Source organism: Lissotriton helveticus, chromosome 6, assembly GCF_964261635.1.
Source record: "Lissotriton helveticus chromosome 6, aLisHel1.1, whole genome shotgun sequence".
Classification (NCBI taxonomy): domain Eukaryota; kingdom Metazoa; phylum Chordata; class Amphibia; order Caudata; family Salamandridae; genus Lissotriton; species Lissotriton helveticus.
Genome location: NC_136067.1, coordinates 711,007,452 through 711,020,610, shown reverse-complemented (window position 1 = coordinate 711,020,610; position 13,159 = coordinate 711,007,452).

Sequence of the window (13,159 nt, the reverse complement as noted above, 5' to 3'; positions counted from 1 at the left end):
CAAACTGTAGCTGAAACACCAGTGGTTCAATCTCCGCCTCCAGTGCAAAGAATAGACACCCGAAAATAATAACTATTAGGGATCACCTAATGGAGAGTGATCATGAAGACCAAGCAGAAGGAGAGATTCCCCCATGATAACATAGTTGGGGATGAATAGGATCAATACATTGTTTCAACTTCGCCTTCGTCACCGTTTACTCAAGCGATTTCTCCACCAGAGGTTATAGCCAGTTTCCATGACCCGATTGAAAAAGCTGCAAAGAGATTTGAACTTGCAATGCCTGTAAAAGAAAGTGAATGTTTTCTGTTAGACGGGGACCTGGAGGGTCGGCCGAGCACAAGGGGAGAGGCCTCCGGTGAGGGCCGTCTCCAGCGATCGTACAGACAAGTAACTTCCCCCCCCCCCACAGATGGACACCACACGAAGATCAGAGTAACACCTTTTATAGGCAGTTCTTGAAGTAAGGTAGTACGATACAAGGAGATCAGGACACGATGATCCTCTCAATTCTAGTCTCTAGTAGGGAAAGGGGGTAGCGGGACAGTCTTGGTACCTACGGGTACTGAGGTGAAACGGCGGTAGCTCACAATCCTCGAGCTCGGCGGTCGGACGGGTCGGACCGCGGCAGCGCCAGCAGGTCCTGAAGAGATCATAGGTGGCAACGGGCCGCGGCAGCGCCAGCAGGTCCCAACGAAGATGGAAGTTACAACGGGCCGCGGCAGCGCCAGCAGGTCCCACGAGGATGAAGGTTGCAGAAGGCCGCGGCAGCGCCAGCAGGCAGGACGATAGTTCACAAGGCAGGGCTGCGGCAGCGCCAGCAGTCCGTCAAGGATGAGTTCTTCTCGGTGTCTCTCGACTCCAGGATACAACTGCCTTCCTGCTCTGGGGCTCCTCGGTTATAGGTCTGGCGCCCTTTGATGTCCGGACCCTCGCACTGGGAGGTCGGGAGGTCCGGGATGAGGGAGTCCAGACACCCAGCAGGGGGGGTGGAGCCAGCACCCGGGGAGGCTGGGGGCGATCGGCACCTGGCGGGGGAGAGCCATCGACACTTCTTTCTCCCATTAGCCTGCCAAGTGGTCCGTTCACCTCCTGGATGGATGGTGGTGCCGGGATGGCGGGGCCTGGCCGGGCCCAGGGTTGGGGTCGAGCTGAGGCCACGCGGCCGCGTGGTGCAGTGTCCAAGATGGCGACTGGGCCGGGAAATGGGGCTGCCGGGGGCCCGGGCCCGTGACAGAGATATCCGGGAGCAGGCGTCCCGGAGGGGACGGGTTGCGGGTTGCTTCTGCGGGTAGCCCCCGGAGAGCTGGTGTCTGGGCCCTGTCATGCGGGGAGGGAGCGAGCCCTTCGTGGGGCCTGTCCAACATTTTCTTTAGGACTTTAAAGAATCATCTCGAAAGTCATTTAGAGCTATCCCGATAATACAGCATTTATGGGATGAAGGACTAAAATTTAATGAAAAATCCGGCCTCAGTTCCAGCCTCAATTCCAAAAATTGAAAAGAAATACCGTGCTCCTGAGACGACCCCAAAACGATTCACAAAAGGGGGTGGTGATGGACAGAGTATCTGAATTAAGCAGAACACTCCTACCCAGTCAAAAGATCAGGGCTTGATCCATCACCGTTTTTTAGCTCACTGCACCATCCCAGTTCAGAACCTGGCTACATGCAAATTAGTCTGTCCCTGGCCCAGTGCATCATGGGAACAGGGCAGACCAAACTACCAAGCCAATTCTTTACTGGAAAGGAAACAAGCTTCCGGGGACCGGTTTCTGGCATTACAGCCGTCTTCGGCCTGGCTTGCTTGAATCCTGATGGTGCAGTGAGCAAGGGACTCACTTCTGAGCATACCCTTCCACGCTTGTGGTGGCCAAAACGATTCACAAAAGGGGGTGGTGATGGACAGAGTATCTGAATTAAGCAGAACACTCCTACCCAGTCCAAGACGACCCCAGCATGCCTGATTGGACAGCCTTGTCCTGAATCAGTTGTTACTCAAGCGGCACAGTGGCGCTCCAAAAATCCGGTGACTGCTTGTTTGGCTCCTCCTGATAAAGAAGGTAAAAGAATGGATAGTATAGGAAAACGCTTTGCTGTTATGGCGGCAGCTTCTATCAAGGCAGCAAATGCACTGGCGCTAATCAGCAGATTCAATAGGTAGATGTGGTTGAACATCGCACCAATTCTGTCCCATCTCCCAGAGGACCAAAAAGAGGAAGCAACTACAATTCTTCAAGATGGAGCTAGAGCAGCGTCGGAGTCCATTGATGTAGCTATGGTTATTGTGTCCGTATGATTTCTTCAAATGGCTGGAGCGGTGGCTCTTCGATGGCTAAAGTCAACATCTTTTAGGCCTGAGGTCCAATCAAAAATCATAGACATGCCTTTTGATGGAGAAAGTCTGTTCGGGAAGCACATTGATGAGGCGCTTCAAGGTATAAAAGCAGACACTGACAAAGCTAGAGCTGGGGTCTTTACAACAAGGCCGCTTTCAATCTTTTCGTGGCAGAGGATAGAGAGGACAATTCCATCAACGCTCCTCTTTTCAATCGAACAGGTACCATTATCAACAGGGGTGCTGTCAGTTCTCCAACAATCGGCAGTATCGGTCCTCTAACACATCATATCAACAGCAAGGAAGGAGAAAATCTGCTGCAAGAGGAAAGGTGCAAGACTCTGGTCGAAGACAGTGACGTTCTTCAGGTGCCACCGGCCCCGTCTTATCTCAAACAGTTCCATTACCTCTCTCAATTTCTAAATTATTGGCAATCAATAACATCAGACAAATGGGTGTTGGATATCATAACTAAAGGTCACACCCTGGAATTCTCACAAAAACCTCCAAATCGCCCACCTATCTACAGAAATCAAAACCATCTATCAGCCCTCAAAACGGAAATTTTAACTCTCATGAAAAGGGCAATAGAAGAAGTTCCAGCAGAACAACAAGGGACAGGATTCTATTCGCACTTTTTCCTAATAAAGAAAAAGCAGTCCTCCAAATTGGAGGCAGCTAATGGACCTCAGTGACCTGAACAAATACATAAAGAAAATCCCGTTCCGCATGCTGTCCGTACAGGAAATCCTCCTTTTACTTGGCAAGGGAGATTACATGGTTTCTGTAGACCTCTTGGATGCATATTTCCATATCCCAATCCACAAAAAACCACAAACCGTATCTGCGGTTCATGGTGGCGGGGCGCCATTACCACTTCAAAGTATTGCCCTTTGGCCTCAAATGTGCCCCGATGGTTTTCACAAAATGTATGGTGCCAATCGCACCACATTTAAGGCAACAAGGTCTCCAAATGATTCCATATCTGGACGACTGGCTGATAAAAGGCGCATCGTACCAGGAGACGCAACAGTCACTACTAATTTGTAGGGATCTTTTCTGAAGATTAGGTCTGTGGATAAACAGAGAAAAGTCTTCCCTTCCTCCGACACAATCACTCCAATTCCTCGGAGCGCTATTAAAAACTCAGGAAGTGAAAGATTTTCCCTCAGAGGAACACATGACAAAGATTTAAAATTTGACAGCATCAATAAAATCAAAAAGGTCCACTTCAATCAGGATCTTCAAGTCTTTACTGGGAATGATGTCATCCTGCATCCCATTAGTTCCCAACTTTCGTTTGCATACGAGACCACTGCAAGAATCACTAGACAAGCAATGGGCTCAAGCCCTAGGTTCATTCGAGGACAAACTCGTCATCAACGGTCAGATCAAACATGCAATGTCATGGTGGGGTATCAAGAGCAACTTGACAAAAGGCCTTCTGTTCGAACCTCAATTGCCTAGTTACGTCATGATATCAGACTCTTCATTACAGGGTTGGGGAGCGCACCTGCAGGACCTAGAGATTCAAGGTCATTGGTCACCTCGAGAGGCAAATCTACACATCAATCTTTTGGAATTGAATGCAGTTTTCCTGAGTCTTCAAGCCTTTCTTCCCAGAATTCGTGGCTCTTCGGTCCTGGTAAAGACAGACAGTACAACAATGTTTTATCTTCTGAAACCGGGTGGCACGAGGTCAAAGCCCCTGTCTGCTCAAGCCCAGAAAATGTGGAATTGCTTTTGCATCACATCACCACTACAGGTGAAACATGTTCCTGGAGTGGACAGCACAAGGGCAGACTCATTAAGCAGATCATTTGCCACGAGTGGGAACTGAATCAAGAACAACTTCTTCGAATATTCAATCTATGGGGCAAGCCGAATTTGGACTTGTTTGCGAATTGAAAAAACAAGAAATGCAAACATTTCGCAAGCAGATTCCCACAAAAAGGATCCAGAGGAAATGCTCTACATCTTCGCTGGACAGGGATGTTCGCTTTTGCGTTTCCACCATTTCCGAAGATATTTAGAAAGATGAGATCAGAACCATGCTACATAATATTAATAGCCCCAGCTTGGCCGAGACACTTTTGGTACACAGAACGTTTCCAACCCAGGATACAGTTTCCATTAATCCAGAATTTGATTTCATTGAACCAAGGCCAAGTTCTTCACCCACAATTGACCTCTCTAAGATTATCAGCTTAGAACCTTATGAACATTAATTTGTCACTAGATATTCCTCAAGAATGTCATGAAATACTGGTGAGTTCTACAGCAATGTTTACTACAAGACATATACAGCAAAATGGAAGAGATTTTGTAACTGGTGTATTTCAAATAATGTATATCCTTTTAAGTCTTCTCCAGAGCAAATTCTTCCATATCTGCGTCAGCTAGCCAGATCTGGACTTTCTCATACTTCAATAAAAGTTCATTTAGCAGCAATCTCCAGATACAGCATATCTCCAGACTGTCCGTCACTTTGGTCTCAAAGCCTAATTAAAGAATTCCTAAAAGGTTATTCAGGAAATTTCCTCCAATTAAACATCCACCGCCTCCTTGGCAGCTCAACACTGTCTTGTCGCAGCTCATGAGAGCTCCTTTCGTCACAAAGCTGAGTTGAAATTTATTTCATGGAAAGTAGCCTTCTTGCTCTCACTTCAGCAAGGAGAGTGCGAGAACCATGCCTTCTCCATTCTGGATCCATTCTTAAAGTTCAGATCAGATAAGGTAATTCTCAGAACAAATCCGAAGTTTATCCCTAAAATTCCATAATCTTTTCATCTCAATGAACCTGTGATTCTGTCTACATATTTCAAGAACCCTTCCACCACAGCAGAAAAGTCTCAGCACACTTTTTACATTGGGAGCTGTCTAAAATTTTACATAGAGAAGACCAATTCATTTCGTAAATCAAATCAATTGTTCATAGCTTATTCGGGACCAAGGAAAGGTTTAGCTCCCTCAAGAACCTCCATTTCCAGATGGATTGCATCTGCCATGGTCTTCTGTCATGAAAAAGCGGGAAAGCCCTTGCGCACAAGAGTGCGTGCTCATTCTACTCGAAAGATGGCAACTTCAACAGCATTACTGGCAGGCGTCTCGCTCCCAGACATTTGCAGAGCAGCAACTTGGTCAAATGTGCATACATTTCCCCAGAGGCATAGTGGGGCGAAAGTAAGGGCCAACACAAGAGACGGCTGGTACACTCACAACTGCAGGGAGGCGAAGAAAAATCTAGTTGAGGCTGTTAAAGCAAAATCCCAAGTTAGGATAAGGGAGGCAAGGAAGGTTTACTCCAAGTCAATCCAGTTAGCAAAGAAGGAATGGGAGGAGAAATTTTGGTCGGACTTGCTCACTGCCAGTAGAGATAAAGATGCTAGGGGTTTTTGGAAATTGATAGGCTCTCGTAATAGACCCGACGACACCCTGAGAACTTGCACTATTCCACCCCAGGCCTGGTTCCATCATTTCGGGGCCTTATATTCAGCGATAGAAGGGCCCCTAAGTGAGCCAGCTGTACTCTCCTTCCCAATGGACTATGGTACTTTTGACTTGTTTACACCACGGGAGGTTGAGAATGCCATCAAAACCGTGGTCCCACTGAAGGCTGCTGGTCCTGACGGGCTCCCAGGGGATTTGTTGCGTGCTTACTCATCTGATTGGGGCCTAATGATCTCGGCCCTCCTGAATGCCATCCTGGAGGATGGCCCGACCCCCGAGTAATGGAGAGGGGCAGTGGTAGTCCCCATCTACAAAAAGGGAAGTAGAGACACCCCAGGGAACTACAGGCCTATAAGCCTGATCGATTCTACCCAAAAAGTAGCTGGAAAGGTTAGCCTGGGGAGAATCCTTCAATGGGTGGATGAGAACCAGGTTTTATCAGACTTCCAAGCAGCCTTTCGCTCAGGTACAGGCACAATTGAGCAGGTCGTCAGGCTTTTACTCCTGTACTGGAAGGTGGTGGAGCTAGGCAAGGGCAGTCTCTATTTGGCCTTTATCGACTTGAAGACTGCCTTTGACCTAGTTCCCAGGGAAGAACTTTGGAGCGTTCTCCACCGAATGGGCCTCCCCCTGTACATTTTGTTTCTTCTCAGGAAACTTCATATGAACAATTTTGCTCAGGTCCGTTGGGGGAGAAACGGCGAAACAACAGATAGGATCCCGGTCTGTAGGGGTGTCAGACAGGGGTGTGTGTTAGCTCCCACATTCTTCTCTTTGTATGTAAATGGTGTGGTGGAGCATCTGCTACAGAAACCCGCGGATGCACCATGTCTGGGGGGTGTACGCATCCCAACATTGTTGTTTGCGGACGATACTCTCCTTATTTCAAAGACCCCCCAGGGGCTCCAAAAGTTGTTGACCCGTTTTCAGGACTTCTGTGTATCCAGAGGGCTGGTGATAAACGTAGAAAACACAAAATACTTGGTACTACGTCCACCAAGGAAATTAGGTCGCCCTCCCATTCTGAATTCGGTCCCTTTGGAGAAAGTGACAGAATTTGATTACTTGGATCTACGTTTAAATGATAAAATGACCTGGTCTTCACATATCAACAAGATGGTCCTCTGCCACAAAAGGGTAGGGGGTGCTTTACTCGAGGAATATCATGCATCCCCCAGATCTACAGTGGCTCCTGCAATTGAGATCTACAGGGCAAGGGGGGTCACTTCTGCCCTGTATGGCGCGGAGCTATGGGGCCATTGCAATTTAGACTTCCTGTCTAAGACTGAAAACAAGTTCCTGAAGGACCTCCTAGCTCTTCCCTCGAGCACCCCCACAGTCCCAGTGCTCTTGGATTTGGGCTGCAAAAGCATCAAAGACCAGGCCCGTCTCCGCCCATTGCTTTTATGGTCCCGCATATGGAGGGTTCCGGAATTAAAATCCTATGCCGACGGACTGTCAGAAATAATAAACATGGGGAGCTGGAACAAGATCAAGTGGCTGAGGGACACTAAAACCCTTTTGGGGGAACTGGGTCTAGGAGACAGCTGGACTACGAGATCTGCTCCTCCTAAGGCAGTCCTTAAAAAACTATATTGGGACTGGGTCTCTTGCCAACTAAATGGGAATCCTCACCATTGTAACTCGACTGCAGCGTTCCTTAAAATAAAGGATGTGGCATTATATGAACCTTACATGGACCTAATTACTATGCCAATGGATAGGGCTCTCTACTTTAAATTTAGAGTTGGTACCCTTCCGCTAAGAGGATCCATATCCAAGTGGAAGACCTACGCCCATTTATCTCCCTATTGTGCTTGCTGCCCAACTAGATCGGAGACGGTGGCACACATACTTTTTGAGTGCCCGGACTATATCCATCCAAGGAGATACTGGCTGAAACCCCTTTTTAAACGCCTGGGAACACGCTTGCATTCGGTGGCTCTCCGAATCTTATTGACTGATACCTCTCCTCTCATAGTTTGTGGTGTTTCAAAATTTTTAAAACGTTCTTGGTTAATTCGTTGCAATAGACTGTCTATCTCGGTTGAATTCTTTTTTTAGTTAATTTATAACAGTGTGATTCCAAAAATTTTATCTTTTTTAACAAAAATGTATGACATAATTGTATCTTTTGTAAATGTTGCTTTTTTAAACATTTGTCATGCTTGTAAGATGTCTTTGCATATCGAATAAAGCTTTCAATCATTATTGTGTAGACACAGAGTGGAAAGCAGATTCAGCAGTGGGTCAAGCAGTTCTGCGGCACCCGTTTCACTAAGGTACTTGTTTTCTCACTTTGCAATTATGTAATTGTGTGTATATGTAGATATTTTCAATTGTAAAAAGCTGTTGCAAAATTCTTAAGTCCTTTCTTTAAAAAAAAAAAAAAAAGACACAGCAGAGCCCCGAGACAAAGGGGTCTAGCCTAGAAACGCTTTTTGGAAAAAGGACTGCTATCTATTCTGATACAAGCATGTGAATCTATGATAGATTCAATACTGGAGAAAAAACGAGTTACTTACCTGTATGCTATGGTTCTAAAGCATTATCTTTCATAGATTCACATGCTGCCCACCCACCGCCCCGTTTCTTCTTAGGTAGACCGCCTTTATCTCAGGTTTCTTCCGTAGCTCACTCTTGGTGATCTGAGGTATGGTGGCTCTGCTGGGGAGGGTGTATCTTGGGGCAGGCAGCTGATTGGCTGTGGTTTGGACCACATAATGAGGAGAAGAGGTTGCCTGATATGTTCCTCTATGGTTTCCAGGCAGTTTTTTCTTCTACTGCTATGGTTATTCTTTTTACCGGGAGACTCCCACCATGACGATGGGGAAGATACAAGCATGTGAATCTATGAAAGATAATACTAGAGAACCATAGTGTACAGGTAAGTAACTAGTTTTTTATCATTCACCACTCCATTCTGGGCAACAGAGCAGATGCAGTATAGTCTCTTATATTTACTGTTTACTACAGTGTTTTTTTTTAACCTTTTGACTTGTGCAGACCGCAACTTAATCATTACTGGGAACCCCACTGAATTACTATTTTAATATGGGGACCTTAGTGACTCTTAACTGGAAGCTAGGGGACCCCAGCCTTAGCATTTTAGAGTATTCGAACTTCAAAACAATGCATTAAATACAGAAACAAGCATGCATCTAACAAACAAATTATGAAATTTTACTTCACAAATCTAAAAAAATCTAACTTTTATTGGGAAGTTTGGAGCGTTTCTAAATACATCTGAGACCATACTGTTTTCTGTTTGCACTTCTCCCCCAAATTAGTAAGCTGTTGTGGACTGCCCTGAGTAGGGTTCGTGGACCACCAGGTCCCCGGACAACAGGTTAGGAACCACTTGTCCTCAACATTACTTAGCATTCTTTTGATTATACCCTGGTAGTTTGAAACTTCTAATCTTGAATAGTACGCACATACAAAATTATGCCCAGAGTTGTTCTCAAGTAGTATCGGTTTTCATAATCCTACAAACAGATTAAGCAGTTGGCATGCCTCAGTTGTTTAAATTCAGCATGGTTTGTGGCTTGCCAGAGAATCGTTAGTTGGAATTTCACTGTTGCCTTAACACAGTTTTAGAAGAATTGTATGCTCAGCTAGTTCTACTTCAAGATGGCCAAATCGAAATATTTTCGCCCCCCCACCCAAAGATTTGGGAATGGGCTATTGTCATGGATGGTTGACTACATATAGTGTGCTGTCTTTAGTGTCCCGTCCTAAGCTGGTGATTTTATTTTAAAAATGCAGTTTTACATAAACTAATGTGCTTCAATAGCCCATACTATGGATACTTTTTCTATTGCTCATAATCCACAATAAATGTCAAATTTAATAAGAGCAAATTAATCGAATAAAACCAAATTGACCAAAAACTATGCTCCACATAATTTGGGTGTTGAACCTCTGGGCCCCAATGCAACTGCTGCGCATACAAAAAAAGCAATACCCCTATATCCCCCTTTCCCAGGGTCATCTCTTAGGAAGCAATGTCTGACCATTTGTTTAAAAAAAAAAAAAAAAAGGCGTACTCTCTTTAGACTCTATTCATGGAGCTAGCTCCTTTTATCTTTCACCAGGGCCCTTCTCTGAGGCCCCAGGGGTCTGTAGGATCAAGGCTCCATATGAACGTAACCCTGCTGGCCTCCCTTGGGCTCATCCATTTTCAAAAATTACCTGAAAGGTTAAGGCTGAACTCGTGATTCCTTTGCAGGTCTGGCGCTGCAGTCAGTCGCTGTTGTAGCCCAAAGAGGAGGACCTGCTGGAGCTTTGCATTGAAAGTCATAGCAGGTGGGTGATTCTCTAGGCGAAGACGTCACTCCATGGTCACAAGGAGCCAAAAAACATCTGTACGCCATATCTATAGAGCAGCTTAAAATGGCCCAGCAGGACAGACAGGATATCTCAGCCCCAGATTGCAATTGACTGCGCATTCCATATGGACAAAATAGGTGAGTATCTGGTTCCGGCTGCTTGACTCAAGCCAGCAGTTTACCAGATTTATCCCCTTCCCTATGCAACATCTGACAATAGGACTTGAGTGCAGTTTTGTCTAGCATAGCTCTCTATGGGTCACCAGTCTTCTGCTGTATGCACTTCCTTTTTCTGGAGATCGGCTAATTGGCCCTTCTGGGTCTTCAAATCCGCGGAGTCATCTGCGCACACCACTAACAGTGCCTATGTGCACCCCGCCTGATTAACACCTTTAATGCCTCCCACTCTAGAGCCTGGTATTCATGGTACCCCAATTCTAAAATATGATTTTCTAGAGTAGTCCCCCAGTCTGCCCTGTAAAGTGGCATCGATAAGGTGGTCAGAGGGCATACGCCATGCTTGAAAGCCTGTCAAACTCTTGCCTCAGTCCAGAGATAGTAAAGCCAGAGCATGACCAGAGAAGAACCTAACCATGTGTGTCACTGTGCCTATCTGGGAATGAGCCACACCTTCCACCAAAAAGCAGTCCAGTTGACTGGAAGTGTTATCCGTTTGAGAGTGACACACATTCTCGGCAGGTTGCAACATCTGCCACCCATCGAACAGACCAAATTCTGCATTGCTCTTATTGGCAAACCTACCATCAGTAGTTTAGTACCCGCTTTGGGTGGACAACGATCCCTCATCCCATCCAAAACGCAATTAAAGTCCCCTGCCCAGGATATGGGGAACCCCAGCAATCTGCCAAATTATCCTGCATTCCCTCAAAAAAAATGTTGGCCATCGTTCTTGAGGGCATATGAACTTAAGAGCGCGATATCTTTCCTATCCAGGGTTCCCTGAAGCAGGACGTACATCCCTTTGACATCTGCCTCACTGTAGGTATGCTTAAAGGGTACCCTAGGAGCCACCCAAATAACTACCTCCTTCGCGTAGGATGAATAAGATGCAGAGAACAGTTGACCCCTCCACTTTTTGTTGCTTTCAAATGTTAAAACCTAAACAGAACGCATGGCCACATTAACTATTCTGATGTAACCCAATTAATCCTCATGCGCACTCTCACCCTTCACTCCTAATCAACATTATGCAACAGAGGAAACAAGATGAGTCCATCCTGGAAAAGAAAAAAAACGAGGGTTCTACCAAGGATACAGCATTATTAGGATCCACCTACTACTTCAGACTGTCAGCAGCAAAAGCCCCCCCCCCCCCCCTTCATCCCATCAGCTGCCCCCAATACGGGCGGTTGACCTGGGCTGTCCAATGCCATGGTGCCGTCGTCCTGAATCTCCACTCCAACCGGATCTGCCCTCTTAGGGGTTCGGCAGTGGTCACCTTCTGGCCTCGCTCCCATCCTCCAGTTGGAGCCCCCCTGGGCAGACAACCTCTGAGTTCCAGACCTCCAGGAGGCAGTGCGTTCTCTGGGCAACTTGTCCTAGACCTTCAGCCTCTGTCACACATCCTCAGGTGTATCAAAAAAGTTAGATATTCCTCCTGAAAGTACTCTCCGTTTAGCTGGGTATAACAACATGTAATGGAGGCCCATCGAGCTTGACCTTAACCTCTAGGAATGTCTTCCGGGCGCCCTGGACTTTGTTAGTGTAATCTGGGAAATGGAGATCTTCTGGTCATCATATTTGGTAGTATCTGTGTCTGGCTGCTCTATGGATACTGCCCCTATTTCTGAAGTTTAAAATGCAGGCAATGATGGGCTGCAGGGGGTGCCAGGCTGCAGCAGAGCCACCAGTGCACTGTGTGCCCTCTCAATGATGAACTTGGGGTGATAGCTCACTGGGCTTCAGCAACAAACTGCTCGGTGTTGGCTCTCTCAGCCTGCTCAGGGAATCCCAGTAAGTGCACATTGTTGCAGGGGGAGAGCCCCTCTACATCTTCCACCCTAGCCTGAAGGGCCTCTCGAGCAAGATGTGACCACCACAGCTTGCTTCAAGGTCCCCACCTCGGTTTGCAGTTCTTCGATTGAGCCCTATACTAAATGCATTTTTATCAGAGACTTTGCAGAGGTCAATCCGCAAGAGACTGTGAGAGCTACAGTCTCTATTTTAGTTTCCAGGGCTACCCTAGAGCCCCTTATGGCCTCCAGTAACTAGGACCTCAAAGGATCCCCTGCAGCCCAGTCAGTGTCCCGATTATGTTAACCAGAAGTGTGCAATGTAGGCCGTTGCAAGGCAAGGGCAGTAATTGTATAATGCTCCATGGTGTTCCCCTGAGTGGCCCCTGCCTTCATCTCCCATGATTCAATGAATACTAGGACCTCAATGCACACTCACACCCTTTATACCTTTCAGGCAGCAGTTTCAGGGTGTCCCCTACTGAGTCAAGAGGAGAATATTAGGCCAAGATTTGCAGGTGGCTGCACCCCAATAGTGTAGGCCCAATCCCTCACTGGGCAAGGATGAAGTTTATCCCCTGGCCACAAACATCCTACCTCAATCAAAGGCAGGCCCAGCGGCTGGTGATGCTGTTGCAGGCTCTCCCCTATTGTCCTCAGAGGGCCTGTGTAGGGGTCACACAGTCTTCTAAACAAAAATGGGGGGAGATGGAGGTAGACGTTAGGTTCATCCTCCAGACTGTGTATAGTTAACAAATCTGTAAATGACTGATCAGAAAACCTAACCAAAGGGAAGGGCTTCCGCTAAATGTGTGAAACGCCTCAAAACTAAGAGAAAATTAAATTCTCTTCTTGAGTCCCCTCACTCACCCAGGGTTGCCCCTATTTGGTATGGATAAAAAGGGGTAAGTAGTAGGGAGGAAGTAACTTATGTGTATACTTTCCCTAGTATTTGGTCGAGATGTCCCCTAAACCTCTTCTTCAGACCACATGGGTACCAGCCCTATGCGTACCACTCCATGAGAAAAACTATCATATACTAAAGATATAATATAATGCAGAGATGCAC